Source organism: Urocitellus parryii (genome assembly GCF_045843805.1).
Source record: "Urocitellus parryii isolate mUroPar1 chromosome 10 unlocalized genomic scaffold, mUroPar1.hap1 SUPER_10_unloc_3, whole genome shotgun sequence".
In the NCBI taxonomy this organism is placed as follows: domain Eukaryota; kingdom Metazoa; phylum Chordata; class Mammalia; order Rodentia; family Sciuridae; genus Urocitellus; species Urocitellus parryii.
In genome coordinates, this window is record NW_027551756.1 from 562,117 (window position 1) to 577,420 (window position 15,304).

The 15,304-nt window shown below is 40.5% G+C and overlaps 2 pseudogenes; one reads left to right on the forward strand and one right to left on the reverse strand.

Annotated features, from left to right (window-relative positions):
• LOC144251246 (broad substrate specificity ATP-binding cassette transporter ABCG2-like) overlaps positions 1-15,304 on the forward strand; it is a 30,318-nt pseudogene that overhangs the window by 7,945 nt on the left and 7,069 nt on the right.
• On the reverse strand, positions 8,092-9,169 carry LOC144251248 (POU domain, class 3, transcription factor 4-like; annotated as a pseudogene).

Here is a 15,304-nt window from a genome sequence, read left to right on the forward strand (position 1 = left end):
AGTGTAGAAAGCATCATTTTGGGAAAAAAATTATAAAATTGAAAATATGCTAAAATGGCATAATATAAAGCATACATACACTCCTAGCTCCAAGTTGACTCTCTTCTTATCAATCTACTTGGGATCATTTTATGGAGGTGGTATGTCAATGGGGGGTGGTTAGATCAATATGAGTAGTTTCCTTTTCCTCTCCTATCTTTATAGGTATTTCCTTATGTCAGAGTCATATTCTTTAGTGTTGTACCTTATTATCTTAAAACTAAATACTTGACTCAGTAAGGAACATACAAGACTATGAAAAGCCTGAGCTTCATATAAGGTGCAGTCACTTGACAACTCTGCACTGGGCCTCAGCTTATGCATATGGTAAACTGAGAAATCTCCTCCTTCTCCCAGGTGTCATTTACTTGATATACAGAATAATCAGCATAATAAGATAACATGTTTCTATGAGGAATGGTACAGGTTAATTCACCAAATGACAATGACCATGTTCATTTGTGTGGATGATGATAATAATTTGTATTTTAGGTGGAATTTAAAGAATTAAGAAAAGTGACTAGTATAGGAATGGAGCTGGTCCTTGATCCTTCTATCTTGTTCCTGGATGAGCCCACAATTGGTTTAGACTGGAACACAGCATATAAGGTCATTAAACTCCTGAAAAGGTAAATGCTATGACAACATTGCTTTGTTTTTGTTTTTGTTTTTCCATTTATTTATTCTCTGATCACTTCTATGTACCTGGTATTCTTGGTGCAGGAGTTCAGAAGCTAAAAAAAAAAAAAGTTCCTTCTTGGTTAGTGAGATACAATGAATAAACAAGAAATGGTTCAAGAAATATGAAACATTAGCATAGGGAAAGAAGGCCATGGTGAGAATGGGAAACTTTTTAAAATAACAGGAGGGTCAGGGAAGACCACAAGCATGTGACATATGAGCTGGGAGAGAGTCAGATGTGCTGTAAATTCAGAAAGACTTCTGGTTGAAAGAAGCAGGCAGTGGCCCTGAGGCAGAGCATGTCTGATGTGTGTGGAACATGAGAGAAGCCAGAGGGACACACCCAGAAACTAAGAGTAGCAGAGGTTGGCTGGGGCTTAACAACAAAAATTAATTTACTTATGGCTCTAGAGGCAGAAATTTGAGGTGAATGCATCCTCAGGATTGTTTCTTCCCTGGTCTCTCTCCTTGGCTTGTAGATGGCTGTCAGCTCCCTTGTGTGTCTTCGTCCTAATTTGCTCCTAATTGGAAAGGCAGATGACAACTTTCAAAGACCACATTTAACCTTAATAACCTCTTTGAAGGTGCTGTGTCCAATGTGGCCACATTCAGAAGCACTGGGGGATAGGTTTCAACACCTGAGTTTGGGGAGTATGCAGTTCAGCCCCTCACAGGTAGATTAGGATGTGAGGTGGAGTTGGGCAGGTGGCAGATTGCATAGACCATGTAAGAAGTATGGCTTTTCCTGTCCCTGGGGCACACAGGAAGTTTTGAGAGTTTTAGAGCAGAGCAAAGGCTGTGGAGAAGACTGTGCAGTAGAGCGAGAGTGAGAGAGGGCCCCATGAAGGATCTGTTGGAGGATGATGGGGCTTTGACTAAGAGAGTCATGGTGAGAAGTGGATGCTTTCTGGGTCTGTTTTCAAGGGAACCAACAGGATCAGCTCAGGATTGAATTGAGATGGGAGGATTGAGACAAACTGCTGAGCTTTGGAGCATGAAGGTGTGGAAGAATGAAATTAAAGAAATGACATTTCCTTCAAGAAAAAAAAGTGTAAAGGAACATTTATAGGAAAATTTTCAATAGTTGAAACTTAGATATCTCATCTTTAAAAATAAAGAAACATTTCCAACTGATAGAAAGTCTCCAAGAACAATACAACTGAAATCCTAGTCCTCTCACCTGGATTCCCCGCTGTCACAGTTCACTGTATCTGCAGCCTCTCCTTCCCTCTCTGCTGCTTCCTTTTTTTCTACTGGTGCCCTTTTACCCTAAATACTCCTTACTGCAGACTCCAATCAGGTAGGACACACTATGGTGTCTGCACTCCCCAGTCAATAAGCATGGCTTTGCCAGGTTCTAATCCAGGGCTCCTCAAATTTCACCAATTCTCCCTACTGTCTCAGTTTACATTCTGCCTCAAGATCCTCTCCAGAAACACACTTTTCCTTTCTTCTTCCAATCTGAAACAGTTCATGGTACGACTCTCTGCTGGGAGCATCCAGTGGGTGTTGCGTGAGCTGACTCAGGCATGAAAGGATGCTGAGTTCTCAGTGCAACACACCTGGGAATGTGCCCCCTGAAGGCGGAAGCAGCCTCCATCATCTGATGGTGGTGGTGTCTGCTGGGCATCTCTGCTCTGAAATTACTATTTTTATCCTGAGAAATGATTAGCATTTTCTGAGGGAATACAACTAGCTCTTATGCCTTGATTTGACAAGTGGAAAATTCTTCAATGTGGCTTTGGTATTTTCATATGTTCAGAATGATTCTTTTATAATAATTTACCTCGTGGTCACTATGCTGCTTTAGGCTTCTCTTGTACATTTCCTGAGTAAACAGTTTCTTCCTGGCGCCCTGGTTCATTCTGGTGTAGTTAATATTTAGAGATCAATATCTGGTTGCTCAGTGTGCTCACTGATCCTAGAGTGGCATTGCTTCTAGGTCCGTAGTAAACTGGGAAGTACATGTATAATGTGTTTGTTGTATATGTACACATACACATATATAATATAAATATAGTTTCACATTTTACTTAGAAATATATTGATTACCAACATGTCATGTGGGCCTTTGTATGTGAGATATATATATATATATATATTTATATATATATATATTTTTTGTTGTTGTTTGTTTGTTTGTTTTTTTACTTGTTTGTGTTTCCAGTGCTGGAGATACCACACAAAGCCCTGTGTATGTTAATTACCCACTGTATTAATGAACTACATCCCCAGTCCCTATCTATTTTTTTTCTATAAAAATACATGCACGAACATATATCTATAACTCTAGTTGTTTCTGTTAGTGTGTATATTGAAAAGCCCATGAATTCATAATACTATTTCTGATTTCAATCTAACACCTCTGTCTTATTTTTAGTCTTTGCCATTTTTATGTTTATAAGTGATTTCAAACAAGGAGAGATTTGGTTCCCATTATCTCAAAGTGTTTACTTATTTGCTCAGTGAATACTTCAGTTGTTTACTGGAACCAGCTGCCAGGTAGTTCTGGTCACTCCCTTTTGTCCATCACCCCTGGAATCTCTCTGGCCCCCTTTTTTTTTTTTCTTTTGGTCAGGTGCCACACACTTCACCTTCATGGCTTCCCTTCTTTGTCAGGACCTTGCTTTCTCTGATGCCCATAACCTTATAACCGAGTCTTTATGCTAGAAGAGAGGAAACAGCAGAAGGAAAGATATCTATGGGTTTAAACACCTGAAGTTTAAAATGTCATTTGCACATAAAAGTGAAGATGCCCAGTTATGGGTCCAGAGTTCAGGCCCCATTACAGAACCCATGTAGGATATTTAGATTCATAGACATTTTCTTTGTGGTTTGCTCTGCTTAGCACATGGGCATCCTTCCTCATGCAGAGAGCTCTGATCTCTGCATGATCTCTGATCTCCCAAACACTGCTGTGCACGTTCATCACCTGGGGTCTGGTTGAAATGCTGATCCTGCTCTCTGGAAGGGTTCAAAATTCAGGAGTTTTGAAGAGTAAACACCGACAGTGATGCAGCCAGTCCTCAGAGCACACTTTGAGTGGTATGGATCCGAGGCAATCCCATTTCCATCCTCCAGTCCTTTCCCAACTCTTTATGTCCTTTAAACTAAAGTTCCAGTTTCTAAGTGAAGGGTTCTTCATGGGCTTTTGCTGCCCACTTTAGTTATCTTCTTCACCCAGTACAGCACCAACACCAACAAAAGCACTCACATAAAGACTGCTTGTTGTGTCACGCTGAACTGCTTCTTGTAGTCTCAAGAATAGACCTGTCCACTTCACACTTTGTTCACCTTGTTGTTTCACTGTGAGTATCTCTTCTTATTTCACTCCTATTGGGACTTTCAATATTCTACTTTTATCTTTTTCAGATAGGGTTGTAACTCTCTTTTTTGTTTACAAGGAGCCATTAGTTATTTCTAATCCACATCATATTGAAATCAGAGATTCCTATCTCCTGTTTCTCTTTGAGTCAGAACATCGTTGGATACATTCCTGGATGCATAAGGTGCTTATAAAATTTTTAAATTAAAGTGATTCTTCTCTTAAAATATTTTAAATAACTGTTTTGAATAGTGATTGTGGCCTTTTTGTCTTCTACCCATAAGTAATAACTTCTATAAAGGATAGTTTAGCAGTGTTCTTAGCTTAGCATTAGATCAGAGCTCAGATCTCAAGCTTGCCCCATTAGTAACTGAGTCCTGGGTCAGTTGCTTGACCTTTAAGCCTTAACTGTAAAAAGAGGGAAATAATAATAATAATATAACTGCCTTATAACAACATGTGTAAGTGGAAATGAGTCTAACTCTAAAGCATTTAGCAAAGACATTCTAAAGCATTTAGTAATAATATATTAACAGGACAGAAGAGTGAAAATCAATTCCTAATGAGCCAGAATTTTTCAAGGATCAATGAGAATTAGTTATATGATATTCTTTTAATCCTTAGTCAATAACTAGTTCTCAAAATGAGTGTACTTAGAGATAATCTGTGATGCTTATTAGTAATATAGACTCCCTATACACACCTCCTGTGATTATAATTCACTGTCTGGGAAGACTATTTAGGAGTCTGCATTTTCACTAAAATTCTAGCCAATTCTAGATTTTTGGTGCACCAAATTTTAAGAATCTTTAGTCTTTTTAATAAAAGCATTGAATTTAGGTTACCACTTACCAACTATATAAATTGAAATGAGAAGTTTGTAAGAGAAAATCAAGTTGAACTGAGAGGATAATGTTTTACTAGTAAGAATAAAATAATTTCCCAAGAAATTTCAAGTGCATATGTTTAATGACACATTATTTTCCCTTTTTCACTTAGCATTTCAAAGCAGAGATGAATAATCATCTTCACCATTCATCAGCCTTCGTATTCCATCTTCCAGCTGTTTGACAGCCTCACCTTATTGGTCTCAGGAAGATTAATGTATCACGGTCCTGCAAAGAAGACTTTGGAGTACTTCGAATGAGCAGGTGTCGTTGACCTTTTCATGTACTAGATCCTTCCTTCATAGACTCCTGGGGAGACCCGAGGGGTCAGCAAGAGTGCTTTAGACCTTGCATAGACCTAACTGGATTTTCACCACTCTGAAATATTTTGATCAGTTTGGTGCCAGAATTTTCTTCATTTTGCAGCACTTGCTTGTTGTTTAGATCTCTCTCCTCCTATTTGAGTATGCATTGTATGTGTGTGTGTGTGTGTGTGTGTGTGTGTATAAGTGTTTCTCAAGGAATTTTGTCTGTTCTCTTCCCAGTTATGGTGACCTTTCCATGACAGTTTAGTAATTGACTCACAGCTAGTTATTTTGTCAGTTGAACATTTTAAAAGTCCCAAATTATTGCTTTTATTTAATATTTTTTTTTATTTTTTTTGGAAAAATGTTTTATTTAAACCTTTTTAATCTTTACAACAATAAAATATTGTGTCAATATAAACCCCTTGACTAAAACTGTTCACATCAAACATTACAGCGAATTGTTTTCTTTTCGACAACCAACTCATCTTTGAAAGAATTTCCTTTTAAACACAATGCAGACTTTATTGAAAATAAATAATTGTTGGCAACTGCAATACGCAATTTGAATAAAATAGTTGAAAAAGCAACTCTTAATGAAAATAGCGTTTATTATACATCAGTTACTAAATGAATTAACTAAATGATCTTTCTTAAATTAATAACTTCAAAAACGTTTAATATACAAAACTGTACAATTATAAAGCCGGCAGAAATATTTGGGTTAACTCAGGTTTGAACCATAGCTTTTAACTGTAAAGGAAAAAAAAAAAAAAAACTCAAAGCAAACAAAAAGCCCCAAACAATTTGTGAAACATGAACTCAATGTGGAAAATAAAATCCCAGAACCAAAACCTAACTATCAACAGAATGCAGAGACTTGACAAAAAGAGTAAAAGGATCCGGAATTTGAATTAATACATGCTCTTCGACCTGCAGCTGGGGGAGACACAGTGTGGTGAACCAGAGGCCTGGCAGCCCATACTAGTGCATTCTCAACAAGGGGCCCAAGGCTTTCTGGTCCATAGGTAGTTTGAAGCTTTGTCTATGGTTGCTGTGCCTGAAAGTCGAGCCCAGCGACCAGCCCCGGAGTGCAGAGTCCCCAACCAGATCCGGCCAGCGGGGGCTGGGTGTTGGGTGCTTGGCCGGCGAGGACTTGTGTGCTCATCAGGAATGAAGTGCACCTGCGAACCTGGCATGTGGACGTGAGAGCTAGCAATAAAGCCACAGCAAATGAATATTTTTGGGATCTCTACACAGCCTAGAGAGAATTTTTTTTTGTAGTTTTTCTTTTTCGTATACAGTAATACGATACACACCGCTATCTACACACACACACGTTATGCATACACACCCACACACACACGCACAGAGACACATACACACAGAGAGATAAAAATAAAAATAATAATAATAATAAGCAGGAACCCAGCCGCCCGGGCGCTACCTAGCTCACTGGATCTTCACCATGGGCTTTCACCAGCTGTGCTTGTCAGAGCCCCATCAGAGACAGCAGTATATACACAACAGAGGAGGGGTGCGCGGCTAGACCAGTGACTTTTGCCAACCATCTCATTGTCGTTCAACACCTAACAGAGTGTTCCGCTCCTGTCACTCTCTCATGACCCATCTCGCGTTTCTCATACAGAGAGCAGCGGTGAACTAGAGGTGAACTGAACTGGGAGGCACTGGCCCAGTCATTCGCTTTCCTCTCAGATTCTGGGTCTCCAGCGAAAGCAATCGCTTGGGAAGGCTAAGTCTTTCGTCTAAGGATGGACCGCAGTCGGGTCACGCAGACCATCAACGGGCTACCCTAGGGGCTGAGGGGAGCTCCATGCACAAGCAACCGGGACCTCAATGGTGCAGAACCCTTCCCATACTTCAGGCCACCTCTTTTCCTGGGATCTATGCTGAGGAAGTCTGCGGGCACTCCATAGTTGCAGGACAGAAAGCTGTAAAATCGCCTCTCCCACTTACCGCTAGTTTGCAAACCCACTAGGCTTTCCCATTCTGCCCATCCTAGGCAATCCACCCTTGGGGGAAAATATAACCAATATCATTATCAGCAACTCTCTCCATTGTATCATCTCCTCTCCATACAGTTTTGGGGTGGGGGTAGTGATGGGTGGGTAGGCATTTCTCTCTCCTCCTCCTCCCAGTCTTCCATCCCTTTTCTAAGCAATTAAAAAAACATCAGCTCAATGAAAGAATAATAATAATAATAGCAATACTAACGTGGAGTGGTCGATTAGATTCAAATTATCTCACAAATATTGTGTACAGCTTGTAGTAAAACACCGCAGACATTTAGAAATGCTATAGAAGTTTTAAAAAATGCAAAACTAGTCTATTGTAAAACAGATTTCACCTGAAATACAGCTGCTATAACCAAGGCGCTGAAAGGTTATTCAGAGGCACACATCTGTCTTCCCACCCCTTCCACCCCCACCCCGCCCCCACATTACCCCAACTCCTTGCTCTTCCTAGAGTGGAGTGATCAAACAAACCTTACTCAGAGTAAACAATATGTATTGATCAGCATAAAAGGTTTGGAGGGAAATTGCCAGGGTGGCAGGGAACATTAGGTCTCCACCTGAACTGCTTAATATAACTGTGTATCAGAGTTGAGAAGCCTGAATATGTGTTTGTGTTTGTGTGTGTGTGTGTGTGTGTGTGTGTTTTCTTAGCATAAGTTAGAACCCCCTCAAAGAAAAAAAAAAGGAAAGAAAGAAAGAATTATAGCAATAATATAGAGTTATAGCAATAATATAGAATATTAAAATGAAGAGAAGAGAGTAAAAGAGAAAGAAATCCGCTCTGCTCCCAGTGCGGCTGGCCTCCTCTCTTCCTCCAGTCAGAGATCGTGGCACGATGTGTCTGTTTTCACGGTGTGAGAATAAACCTCATGCGGCTGCTGACCCCCTGGCGGAGTCATTCTTTTTTCTTTTTGTCTTCGATTACAGAACCAGACACGCACCACTTCTTTCTCCAACTGGAGGCTGTCTGCCAGCGAGGAGATCTCCTGCGCGGCAGCCTTGGGACACTTGAGAAAATGCGTCTCCAGTACGCCCTTGACACTCACCTTGATGGAGGTTCGCTTCTTGCGCTTGCGGCCCTGGGCGGCGATCTTGTCAATGCTGGTCGGGCTCCCTGTGGATGAATCCGCCTCTTCCAGCCACTTGTTCAGCAAGGGCTTCAGCTTGCACATGTTCTTGAAGCTCAGTTGCAAGGCCTCAAACCTGCAGATAGTGGTCTGCGAGAACACGTTGCCGTACAATGTGCCCAGCGCTAGCCCTACGTCGGCCTGCGTGAAACCCAACTTGATTCTTCTTTGTTTGAATTGTTTGGCGAACTGTTCCAACTCATCTGAGGTTGGCGTCTCCTCGTCTGAGTGGTCCTGGCAGTGGTGTGAACCAAGTTCGCCATGGTCTGGGGGCTCACGGAGCACAGGATGCAGGTTCTGTGTGGAGGCGGCTGCCGGCGGTGGGGTGCGTCCCCCGTGCTCCAGCATGCCGCTCACGGTGAAGCCGGGCTGTGAATACACGTTAAGGGGTTGGCCGCTTGACGTGATGGACGGGTTTGGAGCTGGGCTCGTCCCCCAGGCGTTTGGGTGGTTAGTGTGCGGCGAGTGGTGGGCTACGTGTGGCGAGCGGTGATGGATGATCGCACCCAATTGCAGGTCTTCACGTCTGGGCTTCACGTCCTGCTGATCCAGGGGGCTGGTGGCTAGTGTGGAGGACCCCGTCGCTCAGACTGGTCACCCAATGATGCCCGAGGGGATGCCCATTGCTGGGAACTCCCTGCAAGTATTCACTTTGGAGAAGTTTTTGAGGGTTGCGGAAAGGACTCCCCTGCTGCATGCCCGCAGAGTCCGCATGGACTAGGGAGCTGGAACTGAGAATGCTGTAGGGATTCCAGGCAGCTGTGGCCATGGTCGGTGAGGATCCCCTACTAGTTATAATGTGGCCTAATATTTATTTTTGTAGTTTTAGGTGAACACAATATCTTTATTTTGTTTCTATGTGGTGCTGAGAATTGAACCCAGTGCCTCACACTTGCTAGGCGAGTACGCTACCACTTGAGCCATATCCCCAGCCCCAATCATTGCTTTTTTGACCATGTAACAGATTGTGGTTTCCCAGTGCTTCCCCTGACAGGTGATGTGCTCTGCCTTCCTGGGGGTTCATGGAGATACTGCTGCATTTTCTAGTAACATTAGATTGAAGATGAAGATTGTAATTCTTCTGACTGAGTGTTACTAAAAAGAATGGCTCTTTCTGAATCTGACATTAACGGGCCAACATTTCCAGGCTGCCTGGTTCTTTATATTTCAGATTGAAGTATTGTTGGTTTTTTTAATGGCTTATCTATCTGCTTCATTTTAGAGGTTTTGGATATGATTATAGATGTTTCTGCATGACTCAAAATAAAGTTGTAATTAATCATTCTCTTTTTAAAAATTTATTTTAATTAAATCTCTGTCATTTAAAAAATAACCAAACACAGGTAAGTCTGGGGAACCCAGGGAAGATGAACTAAAGAGTTCAGGGCAGTTTAGATGATTGTGCCACAGGAAGTTGAGGTGAGAGCTCAGGTGTGCTGTGCTGGTCATGTTTTCTTGATAATGCTGCTCCATAAATGTGTTGTCTCTTTGGAATTATAGCAGCTTGAGAGATGATCATTTCGATCTCTGATTTTAGTAGGTTGTGAAGCAATCTCTGCTGATAAAAATTATACTGCTATCCCAACATTCTCTAGATGAATTCAGGCTGCACAATACACACATACTCAGTATTTTTTTCTTGGATCTATATTTAGATTTTTGAGGAAGTACTGAGAAGCACCAGAGCATATTGATAGCCATTTGGGATTTAAAGATTTATGAGAAGTAAGGACTAGTATAAGATGTTCTAAAGAATTCAAGAATGTTTTGAAATATGCTTTTTTATTTACTGGAAACAGATTTGTTGAAATATTGTGTGACTGAATAAATAAAAACACAGGATATATTAGTGATGGAAAAAGAGAACAAGAAGATAAGGAAAAAATTATTGAGTCAGTATCTCACCTCCATCAGGCTTAGTGAGTCCTCTCTATTTTCTAAGACCTAGGGTGACTTTTGGGGGGTTTCTTCTTATCTTCCTTTCTTTCTGTATTAACTTTTTAAAGATTGTTCTTTTAGATACACATGACAGTAGAGTACATTTTGACAATATTATACATACTTTGAGTATAAATTATTCTAATTAGGATTCTTGCAGTTGTAAATAATGTGGAATTTCACTGGTGGTGTATTCAGACATGAGTATAAGAAAGTTATTTTCAACTCATTCTACTGTCTTTCTTATTTCCATCTTCTGCCCTTCCCTTTATTCCCCTTTGTCTAATCCAATAAACTTCTATTCTTCCCTCCCCCACCTCTTATTGTTTAGCATCTGCATAACAGAGATAACATAACATAAACATTTTGGTTTTGAGGATTAGTTTATTTCAATTAGCATAATAGTCTCCAGATCCACCCATTTATTAGCAAAAGGCATAATGTTATTCTTTTTATGGCTGAGTAATATTCCATGGTGTATATATAGCACATTTTCTTTATCCATTCATCTGTTGAAGGACATCCAGGTTGGTTCCAGAGCTTAGCTTCTGTGAATTGAGCTGCTATAAACATTGATGTTACCATGTCACTATAGTATGCTGACTTTCAGTCCTTGGGAATAAACCGAGGAGTGGGATAGCTTGGTCAAATGGTGGTTCCATTCCAAGTTTTCTGAGGAATCTCCATACTGTTTTCCATAGTGGTTGCACTAATTTGCAGTCCCACCAGCAATGTATGAGTGTACCTCTTGCCCCTCATCCTTGCCAATATATATTATTACTTATATTCTGCTTTTTTGGGGGGTGGGCACCAGGGATTGAACTCAGAGGCACTAGACCACTGAGTCACATCCCCAGCACTATTTTTTATTTTATTTAGAGACAGGGTCTCACTGACTTGCTTAGTGTATTGCTTTTGCTGAAGCTGTCTTTGAACTTGCAATACTCCTACCTCAGCCTCCCCAGCCACTAGGATTACAGGCATGCACCACCTCTCCTGGCTTGTTACTTATATTCTTGATAATTACCATTTTGACAGGCGTACAATGAAATCTCAGTGTAGTTTTAATATGCATTTATCCAATTGCTGAAGATGTTAAACAATTTTCATGTATTTGTTGACCGTTTATATTTCTTCTTCTGTGAAGTGTCTGTTTAGATTCTTTGCCCATTTATTGAATGGGTTATTTTTTTTTTGATGCTAAGTTTTCTGAGTTCTTTATATATCCTGAAGATTAGTGCTCTGAGGTGCAGGTGGCAAAGATTTCTCCCATTCTGTAGGCTCTCTTTTCACACTGTTGTTACTTTTACTGTGAATAGATTTTTCAGATTGATATCATCCCATTTATTGATTTTTTACTTTTACTTCTTGTGCTTTGGGAGTCTTTTTGAGGAAGTTAGCTTCTAAGCCAACATGATGGAGAGGTGGGCCTCCATTTTCTTCTAGTAGGTTCAAGGTCTCTGGTCTAATCCCTAGGTCCTTGATCCAATTTGTGTTAATTCTTTTGCAGAGTGAGATAGAGGTTCAATTTCATTCTGCTGAGTATAGTTTCCAATTTTCCCAATAATTTTTGTTGAAGAGGCTGTCTTTTTCTGATATATTTTTATGGCACCTTTGTCTAGTGTGAGATAACTGTATTTATGTGGGCTTGTCTCTAAGTCTTCTATTCTGTTCCATTGGTCTTCAGGTCTATTTTGGTGCCAATAGCATACCATTTTTGTTACTATAGCTCTCTAGCAAAATTTAAGGTCTAGTATTGTGATACCTCCAGCTTCACTTTTCTTATTAAGATTTGCTTTGGTTATTCTGGGCCTTTTATTTTTCCAAATGAATTTCATAATCACTTTTTCTATTTCTATGAAGAATTTCATTAGAATTTTAATAGGAATTGCATTAAAACTGTATAGCATTTTAGTAGTGTGGAAATTTTGGGGTGTCTTCTTTTCTAGGTTACTTCTGTGATAGCTATATCAGCCCTGCTGAATTCTTCATGGGTGTCATTACTGGTACAATAAAGAGTCAGAAGACCAGGAAGGTATGTGTATCTCTTACATATCCATATTTTTGCCCAACTGAGTTGGTTGAGGTTTGACAATGCAGCAGCTCATTAAAACATGTCCTTGTGAACTTACACAACAGTGTGCTGAACACGTAGATTTTGTTGTCAGTGAGTGCTGTGTGTATTTTTATTTAATTTATGAATGAACATGCTAATTTTTTTTGTACTCAAGTTAGGAGTTATACAAAATAAGAGGAAAAAGAAAAACTGGTGAAACCAGTAGTAATCTGTTAATAATGAGGCAGTAATTTGTGACTTGTTATCCACTTTTATTCCAAAGCCAATAAGACTGAAGTGCCATTGAGTAGAAAAGAGTCAATAATAGAAGCATTAGGTGGTTTTTATGCCAAATCCTCTCCATATGAAGAAACTAGATCTGAACTGGATAGATTCTCAAAGGATCAGAATAAGAGGAGCTTATTCAGGAAGGAGATCTCCGATGTTACTCCATTTGGTCATCAGTTTACAGTCATCACCTGGCATTCATTCCAAAGTTTGGTGGGTCATCTCCAGACCTGGATAGTTCAGGTAACTTTCAGATTCTTCTAATTATGCTGTAAAATTATTATATGAGAGCAATCTGGTTCTGATATGGACTCCAACAGGATTATTTCATCATCTACCCATCCTTCCATTTATTTGTCATTTCCCATTCTATTTGAGATATAGAGAGTCAACTGAACTAGTGTTATGATTTGGATATGAAATGTCCCCCAAAGACTCACGTGTTGAAGGCCTAGCCCCATTAGCAGCAGGGTTCAGAGATAGGGCTCTTGGAAAGTGGCTGGATCATCTGACCTCATGTATTGATTTATTGATTGAGAGTATTGGGAGGTGGAGAAACTGCAGGAGGTGAGGCCTAGTTGGAAGAAGTAAGTCACTGGGGTAAGGGGTGCCCTGGAACAGTTCATCTTCTCTCTGGCTGCTTCCTTGCCCTCTCTGCTTCCTGGCTGCCACGAGATTAAGATGAGCAGCTCTGCTTTATCATGCCCTCCTGCAATGATGTTACACATCACTTCAGGCCCAAAATGACGTAGCCAGGAGACCATGGACTGAAACCTCTGAATCTATGAGCCAAAATAAATCTTATCTACTGTTTTAGTCAGTGTCTGTGTTTCTGTGACAAAAATATCAGACAAAATAACTTCCAGGAGGAATAGATTATTTGGGGCTCACAGGTTCAGAAGTCTCATTTCATAGAGGACTGACTCTGTTGTTCTGGGCCCAACGTGAGGCAGCACGTGGAGTGTTCAGGAAGCAGGGGCCCCAGGAAGATCAACCCTGTCAGGGCATGCTCCCCAGTGACCCGTCTGTTTCCACCACATCCCAAATGACCACAGTTACTACTCAGACATTCCATTCCAACTAGGATGGACTGATTAGGTTACAGCCTTCACAGTTCATTTTACCTCTGAATATTCCTGCATCATCACAGAGGGTTTTGGGGGGATACTTCATATCCAAGTAAAAACATCCCCTTTAAGTTGATTTTCAGAGCTGTTTTGTCCCAAGGACAAAAAGCTGAGTAACACAACAGGTAAAAAATGCAATTAAATTTTTACTCATGCAATGCCTTTTATGTGCTTTCCTGGACTACATAACTCAAAACTTTTGATGATATAGGCAAACTCTAATGGAGAATCTTCATCAAATTTTATTTTTTTTTTTAGAACTGTGAAGCAAAGAAAATATCAAGTAAATATGACATTTTCTTGAAGCTGTCATTTATCTATTCATTCCAAAAATTCAACCCAAGTGCTCATGCTCCATTTAGATACTCTACTACAATAGTGAATGAAATGGATAAAAATAAAACCCTCTGCTGGAGTAGATCTTATTTTCTTAAGAGGACAGAGATGATAGTTGAACAAAGAAAATACATAGCATGCCAGATGGTAGAAGGGACTATGAGGAAGGTTTAAGGAGAGAGAGGTAGACAAAGGGGAGGGAGAGGCCTGAAGGTAGATTGATGAGGGTTGATTTGCTCTTGATATCAGGTGTTGAAGGAACCTAGTGTCATTGACTATACCTGGAGGAAGTTTGTTCTGTGTACTATCTGAGGGTAGAGCCTGTAGGTAGAATGCTGTTCCTTATAATTAACCCTCTTCAGGAAGTAACCAGACTGAACAAGACTATTCACTGTCCACATAACTCCCTTGTTCTTTTACTGGTTCTGTGATAGTTATTGATTATCACTCCTCAGGGCTTTTTGTTTCTCCCCAGTGCTGGGGACTGAACCCAGGGCCTCACACATGCTAAGCAATGGCTCTGCCCCTGAGCTAGAGAGCCAGCCATTGTTTTAGTTATTCTTAGCCCTTATGTCACGCAAAACTAGTTCTCCCAGTTCATTGGCCCATTGTTTATAAGAAAATTAATTTAGCTGGCTATTTGGTGGTTATTATTTCATTATCAATCATTGACGTTCTGTGGAGTAAACAGATGTGTCATGTTGTTGACTTTCCTGCGTGAGCACATCACTTTTTATATTTCAGTACTGTTGCTTTCTGAGTGCCCCTGGGAGCCAGCATCCCCTTTTCAGTCATGCTGTCCATCCTGAAAACATTTTTTTTTTTTTTCTGCAAACATTTTTGATCCTTGTGCTTTGGTGTTTCTCCCAGAGCACAGGCATTTTTGTGTCCTACAGTTTGGTCAGCTTTTTTGCTGCTGTGACTAAAGGATCCTACCAGCACAACCTTAGGGGAGGAAAAGTTTATTTGAGGCTCACAGTTTCAGAGGTCTTGGTCCAGAGAAGGCCGGCTCAAGGTGAGACAGGACATCATGGCTGGAGAGTGTGACAGAGTGAAGCAGTTCACATCACAGTAGTCAGGAAGCAGAGAGAGAGACAAGCCACTTACCAAATATAAATATATACCTCAAAGCCACACCCCAATTCCCATCTCCTCCAGC